Source organism: Falco biarmicus, chromosome 8 (genome assembly GCF_023638135.1).
Source record: "Falco biarmicus isolate bFalBia1 chromosome 8, bFalBia1.pri, whole genome shotgun sequence".
NCBI lineage: Eukaryota > Metazoa > Chordata > Aves > Falconiformes > Falconidae > Falco > Falco biarmicus.
This window is the reverse complement of record NC_079295.1, coordinates 13,171,489-13,191,555: the sequence shown is the minus strand read 5'-3', so window position 1 is coordinate 13,191,555 and position 20,067 is coordinate 13,171,489. Positions and strand designations below refer to the sequence as shown.

The following is a 20,067-nucleotide window of genomic DNA, read 5'->3' as shown; positions in this document are numbered from 1 at the left end:
CCCTGATGACCAATGATGCTGTTCTGTAAGAGGGTGCCATGTCTCTTTATGGCTTGGAAAATCAAACTGATTCTGTGGTGCTTCTGTAACTGAGAGATCTTGGTTTTCCAAATGTAATAACCCCTTTGGATCACAGCTCACTTATCCTGATGTTCATAAATTGTCAGAAATATTTTGCTTTTATGATACTCCTCGTGTGTCGGACTGTGGTTAATGTATTCCACTAGAGAGACCAAGTATACATGCAATTTAAAATTCTACAGTATTAGTGTGTCCAATAAGCACATTAGGCTGAATCTCTTTTCTCAGAAATTACTTTTCAGTTCAATATGAAGATGTTTGAAGTCTTGAACAACTATGAGCTTAAATAGTAACTTACTGCAGGCATGGAGTAGTACATCCACAGTGACAGAAACACAAAAATTATCAGTCTACCTACCTGACTCGAAGATTCTGAATTTTTATGCTGCTTTCTTTTAAACACTGTTGGATTGGGCGTTGTGTGCAGGCAGGACCTTTTGTCTGTTGCAGTGATCAGCAGAGAGACAAAACTAAGAGTCCAGGGGCAAGGCAGAGTACCAAAGCTTGCTGTGCTTAGGCTTGAACAAGTGTTATTCATAGCAGCACTATCAGTTATCTCAAACAAATGTCATGGGCCTACAGCCTCTTGTGTCTAGCCTCCAGTAAACATCTCCATCTGTCCATACCTTGAAAATGAAGGTGTGGGCAGCATGTCCTAACCCTCCTCTCCTAATGATGGGCACCAGCTATTGTCTGAGCTGGAGTAATTGCAGTCTGTGTAGATCTTGCTTAATCTACACAACACTGCTTTATAGTCAAGAGCACATTTTTTTAATTTCAAAATCTTGAGTAGATTTTCTTCAAGCGCTGTGGACAACAGCAGAAACCTTCTGCAACTGTCTAGATAGATGTTTCTGTAGATCTGTGGTGAGGATACAGCCTGTGATTTCCATTTGTTGATGAAAAATAAGAGTCCTCCTACAGCTCTTTTTAGGGTTTCTTACCATCCTGCCTTTCCTGTGTACGTGCCCCCTTTTTTCTACAACTTTTGCAATTGTGGCAAGTTCATGTATTTGTTGGCTTGTGATGGATGCACTTGTCTCCTACTTGTACTCAGGCTCAGGCTGACTAAGGAGCAGCGAGCCTCACATCCTTGCAGTGAACTTGGAAGCTGGAAAGCCCCTGGGTCACATATGAGGGAGTAAAGTTGCCTTGAAAAATACTTGGAAAGTGGTTCTGAAACCCAACAATCCAAGATAATCAAAGTGCAGAACGAGATAGCAGAGCTAAAACAAAGACATCTATCTATCTTGTCTATACTACTGACTAGCAGCCCACTACTTGACGCTGTAAATATTACCATGAGGATGGGCCCAGTCTGAGCTCTCCCTGAATTGCAGCTGGACTGCACAGCAGGTGACTCTGTGCTCAAGCAGGGACACCTCTTGGGGGTTACAAATTCCTTACCTGAGACTTAAGAGATCCTTCCCTACCCAAGGCGAAGAGATCCTTTATGTGTGGCCCATCCTTGATGATAAGTTGACTGATAGCATGCTGCAATAACACTACAAAATACTACTAATTCATGTAGCTACGGAAAATTATTATGAACACTATATGGATAATTGCACTAGATATAAACCATTGACCAACGCTGAGACCCAAATCAGACCCAGACGCACCTAGGGTCCAAAAATGAGTTTAGAAAGCAAGGGGGTCCACTCTGAGCTTCATGACTCAGTCAGAGGGTCATCCTTACTCTCTGTGTCTCTGGTTTGTGTGAATCATTCTAGCTGTGTTCTAACTCCTATTTTCCTTCGTCTGTTTCTTCCACACAGTAATTAATAAGGTAAACCTTGCCATCAATCTTACTGAACCTTGTCACACTACTGTTAAAACCACTTTCTAAAATTCTGTTGAACTTACTGAACTCTGTCAAATGATTACTCTACCTCAAGAAAACATCCTGTTGTTTCTCTCTTTAGAGTGCGGTGGATTCCGCTCATCTGCGACAATGCTGACTGCAGTGGTGGAATATTGTGGACAAGACAGCGATAGGATGGGTAAGTAAGGTTTATCTTTATAGTATGTTGTGAAGATTACAAAACTGGCAACCCCAAGCACACACAGCTTTTAACAGTACAATTTCAAATCTCCATCTATTATTATCAGTAGTAAAAGTGTCACTGTGTTTCCTGGATGTCTTCTAATTTTCCAGCTTTCAGGAGAAGCATTTCAGAGTGCAAATGCACTTTTAAATGTAACCCAGGATTTTTAGTATTGAGGTCATTAAATGGTTTGACAGAGTGTAAGAAAACTGTGTACCCAGATGTTTGCATATGTTTTCACCCATGTGAATAAAAAAAATGGCCAAAAGAAGCCTCTCCCAGGAGGTGACTACCAAGGTTTCAAAATGCTGGATTTTCACAGATTTTAGAGAACAGCAATGTTATTAGTAACATCTGTAGGTGCTACCTCTTCTGGGACAACACTTGTGTTAAGTAAAGTACTTTTAGGTATTCCATTTATAAAGGACGTCCAAAAACTTACTGTTTACACATACAGTAAGTCTTGTTCCCCGCCCTGCCCCAGAATGTAGTTCACGACCCAAAAAAATTACTGTCAGTCCTGCTTACCAGATCTTCCTCTGCTTGTTTGAATATGCAAACTCATCAAGCTGAAAATTCTTCACATTCATCCTGTTAGGATCTTTGAAAACTTTTTTGTCAAGAGGATCACGTGTTCATAGTCTGTGGTACCCCCTCGTTGTTAAAGGAGGTACTGGTAATCACAGCCAGATTCAAACTGCCATGTTTCTGCCAGTGTCTAGCTGTCGCTACCTCTGCTCTAGTAAAGCAGTGCAGAAAAAGAATACTTAGCTCTACTTTGAATTCTATAAATTTTACCACAGTTATGCAAGAAAGATCATACATCCTTGGACCATTTCAAAACTCCCAATAACAACTATATTATTAATTAACCGAGCTTTGTGACCTAGTGAATGGGCAATGTAGTTATCAAGCGTGGATTCTTTCCTCTTGTCTAGAGGCCACATTGGCTTCTCTGAATTACTTAATTATTCAGAACCGTGCATCAAATCATTTGCCTGCAGAAATAGCAGTATACGGTTTCATCTCTAAGTGGACCTCTCTCAGAATTTGTTAGCTCTGACTCAAGACACAAAGGAAAAAAATAATGTTCTCCTAATAACATCTTCCATGCCACATGGTGCGCAGTGATGCTTTGATTTTAAGCTCATTAATGATGTCAGTCAGCATCTCTGTCTGGGGTTTAGCTGTGAGCAAAGTAACAATCAATCTCTGATAGCTATTCAGTGTTGTATCTCATATTCACATTCTAGGAAAAAAAAAAGAAGTATGTTTTAGTGTTTTTTTTATTTCTTGCTATTTGATCACTTCATTAAAGAAGAATTTTGACTGTATTACCCAGATTGAACTTTCCTATTTAGGAGCTCTAGTGGTAAGTGGATCTTTACACACCTTGTAAAACTGATTTATGAAAAATGTGTGAATACTGTCCAGTGTGTGTCCACCTTTCTCATATCTCAAACCCTGTCTTTTCCACAGCTATCAAGACACATATGATGAAACAGATGCACAAAACAAAGAAGGAACTTGTAAAAACAAACGGCATGTAACAGACAAGTAAACCTCATGTGAACGTGAGTAAAAATAGTGCAAAATTATCAATCCTTAACTGTACCACAGCATTAACAGTTACACATAGTGTGGAGTATGTTTGGTTAGTTATAGTTAAAGAAAATCATATCATTTTCTGGCAGAAGTACTTTTTTTCAAACTTTCTGTTCTTTCAAACAGGTGTTGTTTTTCTCTAACCAACTTTTCTTAAGTAGAATACACATTGACAAAAACGATAAATCTACTGGAGAAACAATGTTCATATTGATAGCTCATGCAAAGTGAGGTTCACTGAAGTTTAAAAAAAAAAAAATAAATAAAAGGTAGAATAAAACCCAAAACAGCCAACACTGTAAGCAAACAGCGACTGAACTGAACTGTGCGGTGCTCTTCAGTCTTGCCCTAGAGGTTCAGAACTGCAATGGAGGTGGTTTAAAGAAATTCTGTATACTGCATTTACTTCCAAAGGTCTGGAATAAACTTTTCTTGTAAAAGAAAGTCAATTTTATCTGCTTTTAGTGATGAAAGGATAGCACAATAATAGTCTGGGGAGGGGGTTGCCATGCTGTAGTGCACTTCATGCTTCTTTTGCTTGTGCTTGTCTTTTGGAGACGGTTGACAGTGGTTTATTTTGTGTTAACAGCACCTAGCAATCAAAACATTGTAACGAGGGAAGCGTATGCGTCCTGTGAGGCTAGTCCCTAGAAGGAGGGGGACTATAGTCTGTAGCGTGGCTCACAGCCTGCCAGCAGCGACTGAAGCTGGCAGCAGCCGTGAGGACTGGCATCAGCCAGAGCAGACTATGTTGAGCCCTCCCACACTATTTGTATGCTAAGAAACCAATCTGTTTCTCTCTGCTCTGCACCGATGGAGTGCAGAGATCTCCTTGCTGTTAATAAATAAAGTGTAAGGTTTCGAGTATGCATTAAGCCCTGTCCAAATTAAGGAATTCCCTGAGCTAGGATTTGAAATCTGTGCTTCCGTAGATAGTGAGCCAAATTCTGTGCAGATGGTCACATAACCGTTGTATGTTCCTGGATGTCTTGTGGAACAACATTTTGTTCCCACCCTCCCTTTCTGTCTGTCTAAGCAGAGATTGAGGTACAGTTGTATAACCAAAATGGTAATGATTTTAATTCAGGCACACAGGCCAGAAATTAGATTGGACAGTTCGTAATACTTTCCAGTTTCATTACTGTTTCTGTCATTGTGATAATAAGATGCATGTGGTAGTATGTTCTCCTCCCTTTACAAACTTTAACATAGAGAAGATGCAGGGGTAATTTAATGTCTGTTATTTTCAGTCATGGGAGGATGGTAGCCTAGCCTGACATTTCATTTTCTGGTGCTTATTTTCCTAATTTTGGTTTGCTACTTTGTTTTCTTCCTATCAACACTACCTAAGCTCCGTTAAAAATAATAAAAAAAAAAAAAAAAAAAAATCACGTATTTTAGAAAGAGAATAACAGGAAGATAAAAATCAGAGAAGCCACCTTTTGAATTTCTGTGTCTTTCCTTACATAGAAGTAAATGTACAGAAATTGGGAGGTATATGTCATGAAACCATTTCAGAATGAGTATAAGGAGAATTTAGCATTGCAGGAGTAATGAACGGTGTTCTGTAGTCTGAAACACTGATTTGACTCCCAGTACAGGGAGGGAGGGAGGGAGGGAGGGAGGGAAGCCTTCACAGCATCACCGCAGATCCCAGGCTAAATTCAGGTTTTGACAGAGAGCCTGAGATACAGGAATCAATCTCTGCTACATAATTGTGTTCTACAGCCAAGTTGAAAATCAGAACCTGAATGAAGCTGGCATTTCCAGCGTAGGGCTCACAGATTAGCTCCTGCCAGGAAGGATGATGGCATTTGTTTCAGAGTCATTATATTGGTAGAGGAAAATGGGAATACATTATGGTAACCTAAATGAAATCAGAGACATCACTCCAATATAACTACACTCCCTCTGATAACACAAAGCTGCTTCTTTGCTAATTGATTACGTTGAGACAACATCAACTTCTGTGAAAACTAGAAATGATTCTCACCATAGCATACTAGTATGAACCTCACAGACAGCTCAGAAGGGAACATTAAGAAAGCTGGACTTCACCCTGTGTTCTCTTGTAATAATGTATTTTTCTCTCTATTTTTTTTTCACACTCTTTTCCTCCCCTCTATGACAAATGACAGTTCTATGAAATAAGTAAGTAGAAGTAGTAATACTTGCTTGAACTTCAGTGCTTAAGTTTGACTTGCAGTGTGATCCTTTATCTTAAAGAAAAGAGAAAAAACATTATTTCTGGGACGCTTCACTTTCTTTACTGAGAGAAAAGGAAAAAATATTGAATGGTTTGCAGATTACAAATTAAAATCCAAACATATAAAAGTAATCCAGCACTATCTGTCTCATGTTTATCCATGGTCTGAAATGAATATGGTGGTTTTGACAGAAGATTTAAGGACTGGGCAGACAAGACGAGGAAATATGGAAAATACAGATTTAACCATAACTGAAAATTCCGGTCTTCCATTTCAAAATGTTGCCTAGAGATCAGCCTCTCAGAAAGACAAAAACCCCACCCCAAAACAACCAGAAACACATCATAACTATGTTACCTAACTCCTGACACCGCAAAATTGTAGAAATGCAGACAAAGAAACAGCTGCTCCTGAAAAGACAAATACTACTGATGGAAATGAAACAGCCACTCTGCAAGTCTGAAATGCCAGTGTCACACAGTAAGCACCACAACTAATCATAAGTCGGAAGAGGAAAACAACGTTGAAACCAGTTGTGATGTAAGTAAGTATTTCACTTTGTAAAGAGCCTGATGATACTTAGTGCCAGCATAACTTTCTGGAGTTTTTTGTATGTTTGGCACACAAAGGACTAAGTGGCATTTCTGGTTTCTCAAATATTAATTTGATCCATTGGACTTGGAATACTACTTATCGGCCTGAATCTCAGGTGCTGTAAGTTGGTTATTAAGAACAGACACCAGTTACAGTTATAAAGCATGAAGCATGCTTTCTCTGGAAGCGATTCCATTCCAGAGATTTTCCCAGAAATCTGGAGTACCTCATCTGAAGACAGCTTTGCGCCTGGCCCAGTGCAGAACAGGTTGTGGTAATAAAAAAGCACTACAGCTTACTCTAGTCTATGTTTTGGATCTCAAAGTTATCAGAAAGTCAGATTTAGGTTCCTTTCTTCACTGTGAAGATGCTTAGGGGAAACAGCTGTCCTATCAGTAGGCTCAAAAATAAGTTTTCTATGAAATATTCAGCATGGCTCAAATTGCATTTCTTCCTTCCTTATAATGTATAATATCTGCAAATGCCTGGTTATTTGTAGGTGCTGTTGCTATGCAACCAGTTCACCTTTCTTTCTTGCTTAAGAGATGAGCAGGTAGTAATTCCCCTCCAAATGTTTTAACCAAATTGCAAACAACCACCAAAAAAAAAAAGGTGGAAGCTATTTTGCTAATGCTTTTACAGATATGAGCATATTCCAACTAAATTTCAGACCTGTTGAAAAATAAAAGTCTTCATTAAATACTTTATCTAACAAAATGCCACTTATCTAAAAAGAGGTTTAAAGTTTTTACATTCAGTGCAGATCATACATCTCCTATTGAGATCGGCATAACTGATTGTGACTCTGAATACAAATTAACAACGATGTAGACTACATCAGATCCTTCCTTCCTATGGAAATACTCTCAACATAAAAAAAAAATGGTCAGGCCCTCTGCTCCATACAGGCACTGTTCTTCAATTGCGCCAAGATGCTTTACCTGCTGAAACTGACCTTTCCATGCTTGGTACTTACAACTTCATATGAGGTCACAGGCAACAGCATGTACATCTGTCAATATGAGTATTTAAAGCTCTGCATTGTTCAAAAAAGCGTGACATAAGAAGGTAAATCCAAAATGAGTAGACAACACTTACAGTACTCTGTTGCTCTCTGTTCTTCATCTGAGTGTAATTCTACACCAATAAAATAGTATTGCATAGGTCAATTCATGTTTGAGAAGTCCTTTGGTACTGTAGCAATGAGTGCTGCAAAGTGGGGAAAGCATGAGAAAATTAATAGTTCCACTTTCAGAGAGAACTGAATAGTGTACAATAAATGAAGCCTGGAGTCACTCAGATGGCACCCTTTTATACTTAGTTTAATGCCTTCTTTGTACCTAAGATTACAGAGAACCACGATTCTGCTTTTTCCAACTTGAATATGTGATCTGTTACCTTTATCGTTATTTGCCTTTGGTTTTCCTCTCTTTTTTCTTTCTATTTTTTCTCTATATTATTATTATTTTAACTGTGTCAAAATTTTAGTTGATTAATAGCGCATATTTATTTTTCCAATTCAACACATTTTATTGAATTTTCTTAGAAAAAGTGCTGGATGGTTTGTTACAAAGAAACACTCAACATCATCAGAAATAACAATGCTGAAGCTGGATAAGCTTTTCTGTTCAGGTTAGTAGTACAAGGTAAGCTTCATTTCTTTGAGGTTAAACAGATTATTTGGAGAGGTAGATCAAAAAGGTTTTAATGTCATTTCTTTGTACCTGTTTACTCAAATACGGATCATCAGCTTAAGCACGTGAAAAGATTTGTGGGAAAATATGGATTTCTGTTCTCTGGTTTCTCTTCAAACAAAAGGGACAGGGTCTCATTACTTCAAGTGGTTATTAGTTGTGAGATCCGTTAATTTCTGAATACCTGAAGAAAGAGGACAGCACTATGGGAACTGGATATTCCATTCAGTCTCACCATAATGTTCTGTCAGGCACTAATAAACATATAATAAACATTATAATAAACACAGGCAAGTATGTTGCCTGGATTGCACACTCCACAGAAAGTAGTCTTTGTCATTGTAGAACTTCTTATTTCAAGTCCGTTGGCTGGGATGAGACTTGTGCTTGGAGACTGATACTGGGTAGCATCTATGTGATTTGCAGTGCCTTAAGGTTGTTACTTTCATTAATTGCTCTGGATGTTAATGGTCATTTAATCGTATGTTGTGTAATCCAGCAACCACTATTTTGTAAAGGTTAATGAAGCCTTTAGGCAATTACGATCTTTACAAAATTCCTTGACCTTTGTATAATAGCTTGTTTCTCTAAAAATTGCTATTGACAGTAAGTGTTTCACCGAGGGTGAAAAAACACCCCTGCCTTAATAATAACCATTGAAGACAGACTCGGGTAAAATGCATCATTAAGCTTTTCACAATATATAAGCAGAAGAAGCATTCACAGTAAATGTTCACAACAGTTGATCAGAACCTCCACGTAACCGCCTAAATATAGTGACTACAGCCAATGGTATCTCTTAGCACAGGGTCCCACAGGGGATGCATTCCAGACAGTTTAGAAAAAATCTCCTACGGGCACCTGCTGCACTGGGAAGGGCTCAGACAAGGCACACCAGCCCTACTTTGTGCCAACTGATGTGTGCACCCAGAATTTACCTCTGCCCCTGCAGAAATACAGTAACAATAAACCAGGCATAACCTCTTTTGTGGCTTCTATATTCAGAGGAGCCCAGCTGTAAAGAGGATATTGTGTTTATGCCTTTTCTCATGTTCAGAAGTTAGGTTGATACATGTTACTCTTAGGATGCAAAGCAGATTTATAGATTGTTTTTTTTCGTTGGGGTTTTGGGGTTTTTTTGGATGGTTGGTTGGTGGTTTTTTTTTTTTTGTTTTTGTTTTTTGTGGTTTTTTTTTTTTATTTGCCAAAACTCCCTGGTAAGCTATTATTTGTGCTTATCACCCCAAGAATTAAAGTCACAGTTTTTCTGTTTGTCAATAATCTAATCTAAATTGGGATGTGTTTGACATATATATTCCTCAGTGCATCCAGAATAAGGGTGGGTAAATACCATGCTTACTACAATCCCTACTGGACTGCATAAGTAGCACCTGACAAATAGATGAGGACCGAGCAAACAAAATCCAGGAGCACTGTTGGCATAAGTGGCATTAACACAGTATTTTTTATTTAACAGTTTGTGGACCTTGGCATGGATTAGATATGACCTGTTGACAACTCACTTAAACACACCTTCTGAGCAGAGAAGCTGCATTCTGTTGGAGCTGCATGTCTCTATGGCTTCTAGTTTCATTTGTAGGATTAGCTGAGTATCTCCTGTTCTGCTGCCTCCCCAGCATGGTTGTTTCTTTCCTTTAGGCAGGCAATAGTATGTAGAAGACAGAGTACTCAATCTGTAGGACCAGAGGGTTAGGGTTTTTTTATACAATTGTGCTTTGTTGATAGAAGTAAAGATAGACATAAAATGTAAGGAATATACTTACCATCAAAATTGTCATTTGGGACATAATAAATCCCTTCAAAAATAATATGTCCTTCCACCTCTATTTAGTGAGGTTTGAAATGCATATATAATTATTATTAGGACTAGAAAAACTAGCTTGCTGGTCAGCTATTAAAGGCCTGATGCTTGCATTTCTGTTCTGCAATATGACAAAAAAAAATTATTTACTACCCAAACTGCCTGAACTTCAGATTCCTGGCTGTTGCAAAGGGCGTTTATAATTATTTTCACAAAATACACTACTAGGTAAAGCAGAGAGTGGTGACTATGGTTTGGCTGCTTAACAGACACTGCTATAAATGGCTCTTCTCTAATGTATTGTCACTTTTGATATGTGCCAGATTGAATCCTTTTCAGTTAAGGAAGTGTCTCTTTGTTGTCCTGTGTAATTCATCTCCTACCTTACTTGTTTTCCAGAGGAAGCAGCTCTGGCAGTCTGTCAAAAACACCAGTTTCCTGTAAAAGCACTGGAAGACCATTTAGTTCTGTGCAGCCTCTGCAGCAGCTGAAGTTGGAGGAGGAGAAAGACATCTGACCTGGCCATAGGAAGACACTGTATGACAGGAGTTTCACCTGGTTGAGTAGGGTTTTTTTGTTTGGTTTTTTTCCTTCTTTGCAGCTGTAAATTTAAAAAAACAAGTGCTCAGCAGTCTAACCAGAAGCTCCTGCTAATGGCTTTTCATTAGAATGTACTGATTTTTCAAAACTGAAGTGTTAGTTTTCACAGCAATCTAGTCAAACATAGGCTCACAAGAAACACCTTTCTACCTCAGTTTTCCCTGCCATGCTACTTGGGGCAGAGAAAGTTTCAAAAGTGGTGATTCTGAGCCAGAAAACAGTCAAATCAACAAAACTCTGCATGAAAGGGGAAGCCTGGGAACTGTGACAGAAGGCAGGGCTGCACAGCTCCAGTTGCCCTGGGGAGCTGGGTACCCAACAGCTTCATACCTTGTGAGCAAGTGACCCAGGTTTCCACATCCTTGCTTCTGTTTGCAAAGCAGAGAAACTCCAAGTTGGAAGCCTAACCTCTCTGGACACCCCTCAGCCAGTCACACTGTGAAAAGGATTTCAGATCCTAAAACCTTGGGCTCCCAGCAGGTTGCAGAAGTATTTCTGGAGAGATGAGCATGTGAGCTGCAAGAAACAAGATATTTTCATCCAACAAGTTTTATATCTAGACCAATTCTTCTTAAATAATGTCACTATTTTTTTATTAGTAAAAAAGGCCACTTGCAAATTTTTCATATGCTCCAGTAAAACCTATTTCATACACATGGTGAAATACAATCTCTGAAGCTGAAAATGTGTAGTTTAATTTGACTGCGCAGCTTTTTTTGGTCAGATTTTTTTTCATTAGAAAAGAAATAACTTTAGGTGGAAGGGACCCTTGCTGACAGCTTATCTTGTGAACCAAACCTTTCTGAGCCAGTTTATGAATATGTATGGTTGAAAACCTTAAAGCTTTCCACCTTTAAGGGTATTATTTTTGCCTAGTGCACTAATCCTCTGCCTCTGGAGAGCTAATCCAAATCTTGGCCTGGTCACACACAGATAACCCTTTTTGTTTCCCCGAGGAGACAAGTTACATGAGTGGCAGCTTCTCTTTAATGGGAGAGCCCCAAGTATGGAAGAAACTGGCTTCAGAGTTCTGCAGTACGCTAAGCCACTGCGATAAAGATAAGCCAACGTCTCCTACTGCTCCATCTTCTTCTCCCGACTTACTGAAAAGCAGCCCTACCCATGCACTTTTAAAACCACTGCTTTGAAAGTCTTTTTGCTATATTTTGTGGTTGTTGTTTACCCATAATAATGAAGGATCAGCTGCAGCAAGCAGGTGCCGTAACTTCGCTTGCAATCTCAGCACTGTCTAGAAGCTGTCAATGCCTGCCGCGCTCACCATGCTTCATTGTCTGGTGCCCCTGAAAGAAAGGAGAACCCTTAGGTGAGGACTGTTGACCATTTAGTCTACGTCTTTTTCCACTGCATACCAAATAAATACTAAAGTCTCTTTAATGTTCAGTGATTTTGCCACTTAAAACTTGTTTCTACTATGAAAAACAAAAAAACCCCACATTCAGAACAGCTAGACAATTGTAGCTTTTATAGCTTGCTGTTCCCTAGAATTTTCTTGCAGTTGCCTTACGTCTTCTCTTACACTGATTTGTTGTAATCATTAAATATAACTGATATTTTCTTTGGAGCAGGGGATATTTTTCTTCTCTCTGTGAGACAAGTTTGCGAAGAGAGTTAATATCTTTTATTAAAGAAACTGATAAAGTTAGGACAGAAGAAAAAAAAAAAAAGAGCTTTCACGCATACAAGCTGGAGGCAGCAACATTTTTATTGCATGCGCCTTTATGGAGAAAGCTTAAAACTTAAGTAGAGCCTCTGGAAAGTGCTATAAAAAATGGACAGGAATATAAACTGTGCTTAATTCAAGTAACATTTTTCATATCTAGACTGCCACTCAAGGATCTCTGTAGACTATAGATCTTTTTAAGGCAAAGAAACCTTCTCAGCACCAATTACCATTTCATAATTACTAGCATCTACTGCAAGACAGTATCTTACGGTGGTGTTTAATACAAAAAGAACATTTTTCATCTAATAATGGAGCAGAAGTGTTCAGAGATCTCATAATTTCATTTATGCGTGTGTATACATGTATGTTAGGAACACTCCTAAACCATAGTGTACTTTCTGATACTCTGCTTTACGGTGCATGAAAGCTAAACAAATTAGCAATACACAGAGTTGTGCCACAATAAGCTCAGCAATCATACCAGTTAACTGATTTTTTATTAGGATGAAACAGTGTTACATCTCAGTTACACACTGTTTTCTCATCGTTGTATGGGGCTTTAGCAGATGAAGGTACGGTACATAAAGGGCCAAGTTATCTCCTCTAAGAAAAGCCTAAGCACTCTCCAAATAAATAAATAAAAAGTAACATCAAAATCGTAATGAACTGCAACATGATGTACTCAAGCAGTAGCTAATGCAACAGTCGTATCCAGCTTACTGTCTCTGCAGTGATTGCTTCTGTGAGAACAACAGACCATAACTGAGAAGATAGCAGAAGGGGAGCACAGGTGCAAGAGTGGGGGAGGTCAAAAGGGCTGTTCCACAGCCGTATGTCAAATAATAGAAAGATTCAAGTGGCTATTTTTGCAGCACAGTGCTAAAAATACCATTGCTCATTGCTGCCTCTCTGTAATGCCTTTATACTTGCAAATGTCAACATCAAAACCAGACCAATCAATTGACAGACAAATGTCTGTCTTTTCTATCTGACTCCAATCTTTTTCTTTCACTCCTCCTCCCGTTTCAAAGCCCTGTGGATTTTGTGTCGTTTGATCCAGTCACAGAGCAAGCAAATGGAAGCTTCAAAGAACTTGCTCATCTGAGAAAACAGGAGGATGAGACAGAAGAATGGATGATAGATAACAGCTACTAAGACAAGACAGGACGTGTGATAAAGCTGTATACAATTTGAAGGTTTTATGGTTGCCTTGCTGTGACAAAACTTATAGATCACCACTTGACGTGGCTAATGCCATCATCTTAATGATCCATTGCTAGGAACTATCACATCATCATCATACACAGCAATTGTTATGAATGGGTACTTATTGTTTGTCCAATAATAGGTACCTACCTTTGTATGGAGATGTTGTGCAAAGGACTCTATTAATTTTGCAAAGAAGCACTGGCTCTGTTGCCATGGGTGAAAGACAAAAAAACCCCCAGCTATTGAAAAGAAAGGGGTTGAATAAAGGTAAGTATACAAATAGCAAAAGACAGCTGGAAAAAAATGATCCATGCACAATTTGCCTACAAAAATATTAAAGAGAGTATTACGGATAAGCAGGAAAAATACACAGTTTATAAAACTATGTTTCAGATGTCTCTTATGCTGTGTTGCTCTCCATATCAGCCATCTTCTTTTCCAAGACAGCCCCTTCCCTTAGCAGGAATCATATGGTTCAGCTGCTTCTGCCTGAAAATAATTTCAAATTGAACACTCTAGCAGAAGATTTCCTCCCCCTCCCTGGCTATTACAGTTGCAGCCCATGGTAGCACAAACTGTAAAAGCTAAAAACGGTTGAATAGGCACACAGCAGACCCACCGGGGTGTAAGGTTTTGTGTTACTGTCTTTTCAGAGGAAGAGACCTGTGCTAGCCCTCTACTATGTTTTTTATAAATACCTTTTTTTTCGGGTTTTGGGTTGCACCCCTCCTTCCAGCATGCTAGTCCTATTACCAGTACGATACTTAAGTCTGCTTCCAGAAAATCAGTCCCATAAGGAATTTCACAAAGAGATCCTCTAATGCATGCTTCCTGTAGTGATTTATTCTCCAAGATTGATCGGATTTCAGATCAATTTTTGAAGCATGACAAATACTTTCTGGATTTGGGATGTGCGGTAACCTGACCTTCAAAAGGTTGTTTTCTTTCATCATTAGTAGCATTACTTGTATGCACCAGAGCCATGCATTTTCTTTTTCCCAGATGCCTGAATGTTTGCTATGTATTGCCTGTTTTACAGAAAAAGATGAGACAGCAGAAAGCAATCACCACAGCAGTCGAGGAAGCTAAACTTCTGCATACTACTAAGATTAATAATTGTGTTTCTTTCAGATTTTGGAGATCACACCCAGACCGATGAATGGATTAAGTGAGATCATGCTAGAAATATTTGCTGAAGATAATAAATTCCAATCTGTTACTTAGCACAGGCCCTCTTTTCACCACTTACATGAAGTCTGATCACCCCAGTTTGCCTTCCCAATTTTTATGAATTAGGAAATGACTGTCTCAAGAAGAGGGGCACCTGCCCAGGAGCTGTCACAGTTAGAAGAGAACTGTAAGTGCGTGGCATGAAAAGTGGCCAGTGTAACAAGATCTAAATAATCTGAAGAATTACTGTAGAATATGGGAGCACAGTTGTAAAATACTTTGGATTTTTTCCCTGATTGTCAGGTTAAAAGATTTTTGTCACTCCATTTGTGGTAAGCAGGACTAATTTTAAGCTCCTTTAGATGCTGCCTGCTTCCACTAAATAGCATGCAAGCAATTACTATGTACAGCTTTTGCTACACTATAGCCAGACCCAGGATGAGCAGGGGGGGGGAAAAAAAAAAAGAAAAAAAAAAAGAAAGAGAGGAGGAAAAGAAATAGAACAATGAATAAAATCAGTCAACTCAAACATTTTGATAATACTGAAAAGGTAAGTGGCACATGCTTATTTTTGTCATAGAAAGTCACTGTAGATGGAAATGATAACCGTTTTAACTGCAATAATGCCAAGAAGAGGAGTAACACCCACAGAGATAAGTGTCTGCATCAATCTCTCCCAATTATAGGCCAGCTGTTCCGTTCAGCACATCTCCACAGAAGATTAAAACCAGAAGCTGGAAGGTAGAAGCAAGAAATCAGACCTTAAATCTCAAGAGTGCATCACTAACCAGTCACACCAGCCTGACTTTTGAAACAGCCTTTGAAATGTTACTGGAAAATCAGAGTCTCCTACAGCACAGAAGGGACAGCATAGAAGGACGGGGGGAATGTTTAATGCTTTGTTTCAAAGTGGGATGTGTGAGCCTCAGATTTTGAAGTCCAACATTTTAGTTATGTTTAGAAATACAAGTTACATCACAAAATTAACAAAAGTGAAGTTCGAACCAAACATAGTCATAGAACCAATCCTGGGCACAGAAACCCTTTCCTTTAACACCATGTAATTTCTCACCGAAATGAACACCATCTAGAGGAGTTCTTACAGCTTTTTAAAACAGCCATTATGACAGCTGTACTTAAAGTACCAGTTCTTAATCTGAAGGATGCTAGGTAGCTTCATTCAAGGTATTGCTGCATTTCTGGCATTTTACAATTGGTTATGGCCACCAAATAGTTCAAACCTATAAGGCAAAAGTATAGACCAGCCAGTCAGATACACATTTCCTAAATGACTACAGATAGAAACATCCCCCTAAACCTGAGTGTTAGTGGTTCCAGTGCCGATTAATGGTGGCACATACAGAATTTCCTTCGCTGAGCTAACACAGGTCAGTTTGAATGCCTTCCCCAGCTCTCCACATGGGCCTCCCCTGCAGCCCAACAGGGGCACGTGGTGGGAAGGAGGCTCGGAAACCCTTTTAAAAGAAACCTGCTAGCAAGATGAGGAACAAGATAATCCCAGGGAACAAGATAATCGTCACTGGAAGTCATTCCCACTTCCACAGCCTCTCATGGGAACAGCAGTAAAAGAGACTTAGCTGCATTTTGACTTTTTTTTTTCCTGTTTTTTTTTCTTTTTTCTTATCTATTAATTTCAGTCTAAAGAGCAGTGTAACACTTAGAAATAACAGCATTACTCTCTAACACTTCGTCTGGTGTGTGTTTGTACACCTCAAGAATCTCATTTAACTTTAGTCCTTGCTGAAGGAAAGGTGTTTCAGCTAGGCTTTATTTAATCAATACATTAATAATACATACTCTTTTTTTTTTTCCTACGGAAAATAAATCCTTTTTTGTAACCACACAATCTGTCTTCACTCTCATCCTCAAAGTCCCACTCAGTCCCTAAGGAGGAAATCTGTATGGCATTAAGGAGCTGTGTGGAGATTTAAGCCTGGCCCTGGTCACAGGAATGGTAGCAGTGAACTCCCAGCCGCAGGGCACTCTCCCACCATTCCCTATCAATGCTGACCAGGTCATACTGTGTTTCTGTTATAAGGCAACTGCTGTGCACAGCAAGGAATTTCTTGGATTGGGAAGGACTGGCAGAGGACATAGCTCTGAAATGCAAGCCGTATTCTCTGACACTTGAGAGTCACAACAGCGATTGTGAGAATTTAAAGCAGCTGAGTGAGTTTTAACTGCAGAGAATTTTTCCTTATTATGTGGACAGACATAAACATTCCAACCACAGCAAACGTATTAAGCTTGATCTTAGTTTGGTTTTCAAAGTGAGGAACAATGTTGTAAGTCAGAGTCCTGAAAAGTCCTCGAGACACTGGAGGAGAGAATGCCATGAATACACAACCCAAAACGCAAAATAGAAACATTTTGAGATTGCATTCACAACTCCTAGTTCCCAAAGGTAAAGCACAGTAAGTAAACAAACCGAAAGCAAAATGCTCTTCCAACTCCCTTTCAAGACAATATTACCTGTCTGAATCTCTCTCGCCATGCTAGATTTCCACTACACATCAGTACTTTGTCATTTTGTCACCATTTGAAACATTGTCATTTTAATTTATATGACAGTCACAAAGAAAGTACCTGGTGTGTCCAAATGATGAACCACCAACTCCTGCCAAAACCAATAAAAAGTGGCAACAGTTATTTTCTGCTGGGTAAACTGCTTCATTTCTGTATTACTGAAGACTCCTTTCATAGCTGAAAAATGGCATATTAGCAGCCCGGGACCATTTGCAGTCTTCAAGCCCTCCCTTTCCCCGTCCCCTTTATAGGCTCTCCCCCTTGCCCAGCCAAGTTTAAAAATCTGATGGAAGTTTTAATCTTTGCATTTCTTCCAGCATTCCTTCCAACAGTTTCTGCTCCCAAGTCATTCATGACTATTTAGCATGTACCTCAAAGAACTGTGTAGTGAACCATCTGCAAAAATGGTACAGATTATACAGACTGTGGAAACAAACAGGTGTTTGTCTCATCATCCCACTGAACATTTGAGAGATATCTGAAACAACAGCCGCCCATCATCTGTGGGAAAAAACACACCACGTTGCAAATTGACTTGGCCCCAGCGACACTTTAAAGCCAGGAATGGGGAACATGCGCTCCAAGCATAGGCAAAAAATGTTATTTCAATCGCAGAGCATAAGACTGTAAAAGCATAATACTGAGACAGAGTGAAAAAAACTAAAAACACACAAAAGAACAGAAATATTCAAATGTTCACTAGCATAAGTGCAAATTGAAGTGAAACACTTGAAAAACTGGTAGTGCCAAGGGATTTTACAGGTACTACTACAGGATTTAGTAATTTAAAAAAATCTCCAGTGTGAAACAGTCTGAACAAGAAACATGTCCCTGAGGTATCTCAATTGCTTTTTTAAACTATTGGTAAAATGCTTTTGTTTGTTTACCATGCACTTACAAATCGCCCTACACCAGACAACTAGCGATCTGTTACATGTACTACAGGAGTTATTTATGTCAAATTTCTCTGCAGCCTGTATTGTTGCACATGAATCCAGTCACCGAGAAGGCAGGACGCCCTAATCCCAGTGCTGGGTTCCCTACTAAAGCACAGGATGCCTGGAAAAAACAAGCTACCTTTGTGACTAGTCAGTCCTATGCATTTTTTTTTACTCCTGGCATGTAATCTACAGCTCAGAGATCTGCTTTCTTTGAGGACCATTGCCATGATCTCCCTTCTGTCCCAGAGTGCTGCAGAGTTTAGATTTTTGGGTGAGTAATTCTGTAAAGGGCCCCTTCCAGCAAGAACTGTTGAGTATAAGAAATTATTTTCTTTCTTTTTTTCTGTATAAAATTTAGTGCAGGTAAAAAAAAAAAAAAAAGATTTTTGTCTGAAGTGGTTCTTCTTGTAGCTGAACTAATTTAATTTAACAAACTAAGAAAGAAAAAAACCACCAACAGCTTTGGCCTGTGAGGTCTCTGATGCAATTTGGGGCATTTGCATGACATATCTACATGCAGTGTGGTTCTAAAAACAAGCGAGGGAATTATAAACTGGGCACATGCTTTCAAACTAGATTTCCTTAAAGTGGTTGCTACATAGCTCCTAAAAAAATACCTTATACTTTTTATTATTATTATTATTCTTTTCTCCTTTGTGAACAGAAAGATCCTGCTAGTTCTTGAAAGGTGAACATAGCATTTCACCACTTACCAGCTCAAGGTGATGGCCTACACTTGCACTCCCAGACCTCTTCATGTAACATCCCCTTAAGATGGTAGCTGCCACTTCTCTAGCCGAGAGGCTTTCCTCTTCCAAAAGATCTTCAGCCTCTAATCTGCAGAGTTACACAAAAGCAGATGAAACCAGTTAAAAAAGTTACGGCAGCATAAAGAAGCCTGATAAATAGGGTCACGCTGAGTTCTGTGCTGTCATGTCTAGACCAGTTACGACACTGCTCTCATCTGTCAGGTTACAGTTTGCCCTACGAGAGAATAAAACTATTGGGAGGTTCCTGACTGATTTCAGATTTCTGGCCATCATCTCTGTATTACAGTAAATTCCTCAGCAAAAAAGGAAAGTATTGATGATGCCACATCCAGAGCTGTAATACTCTGTAAGTGGGTTTTGCGGCCAGATGGTTTTCCGTGCCAGTTTTTGAAAAGCATCACCACAATGGACACTTGAACATTAGCAAGTGTTCCTTCATTTTGCTTTTGTGTCCCCACCAATCACCGTGGTATAACATAGCCCCTTTTAGTGGAAAACCATGTGGGTGCAAACCCCTTACCACGGTTGTTTGATTTGATTTAGCAGACCCAGAACTAAAGCTGTTTGATGAAGACCTTGGTTTTGTTACGCACTTAGAAACACGTTGCATGCAGCCAACACAGATAGTATTATGTTGTGACAAAACACGGGAGCAAACTACCAAGCAAAGCTGTGCTTTGATTGCAAGGTGACATGAAACCAGCAGTGAAACCGTAAAGAAAAACATTTTGTATTCTTGACAGAACTCATGATTCTAAGCAAGTATTTTGCTTTTCAACAACCACTACTAGGTACCAACAGCAGAATTTCTAATTTCCCATGCTGCAAAGCAGAGGTGTTCTGTGACATCTATTTCTTTTTTGTTCAGGCTGCAAAAGCATTGCCTTTAAGAGGTGTTGCATATGACACTTTTTACTTAGCATCACTATCAACATTGTTTTCACTACAGTTAACAAGAGGCCTTCTGCAGTTTTGTGAAGTCTTTCAGCGCTAGCAATTAGAAGATGTACATTAGAAAAAAAAGATGGTCTAATATGTACAACACTGGTGAAACAAGCAATATTTTCCCTGTTTCCAGTTCACAGAGCTGAAGAC

General features: G+C 39.2%; 2 long non-coding RNA genes across 2 annotated transcripts; both read right to left on the bottom strand.

Annotated features, from left to right (window-relative positions):
- Nucleotides 1-9,774: 9,774 nt before the first annotated feature.
- On the bottom strand, nucleotides 9,775-13,782 carry LOC130154474 (uncharacterized). The gene is made up of 5 exons (XR_008823756.1): nucleotides 13,692-13,782; nucleotides 11,835-11,952; nucleotides 10,982-11,167; nucleotides 10,435-10,652; nucleotides 9,775-9,923 (listed from the first exon to the last, which is right to left on the bottom strand). It is a non-coding gene; the product is annotated as an uncharacterized LOC130154474 (long non-coding RNA).
- A 1,590-nt stretch (nucleotides 13,783-15,372) lies between these two features.
- LOC130154441 (uncharacterized) lies at nucleotides 15,373-19,033 on the bottom strand. Its single transcript, XR_008823739.1, has 3 exons — nucleotides 18,916-19,033; nucleotides 17,322-17,352; nucleotides 15,373-15,448 (listed from the first exon to the last, which is right to left on the bottom strand). It is a non-coding gene; the product is annotated as an uncharacterized LOC130154441 (long non-coding RNA).
- Nucleotides 19,034-20,067: the final 1,034 nt, after the last annotated feature.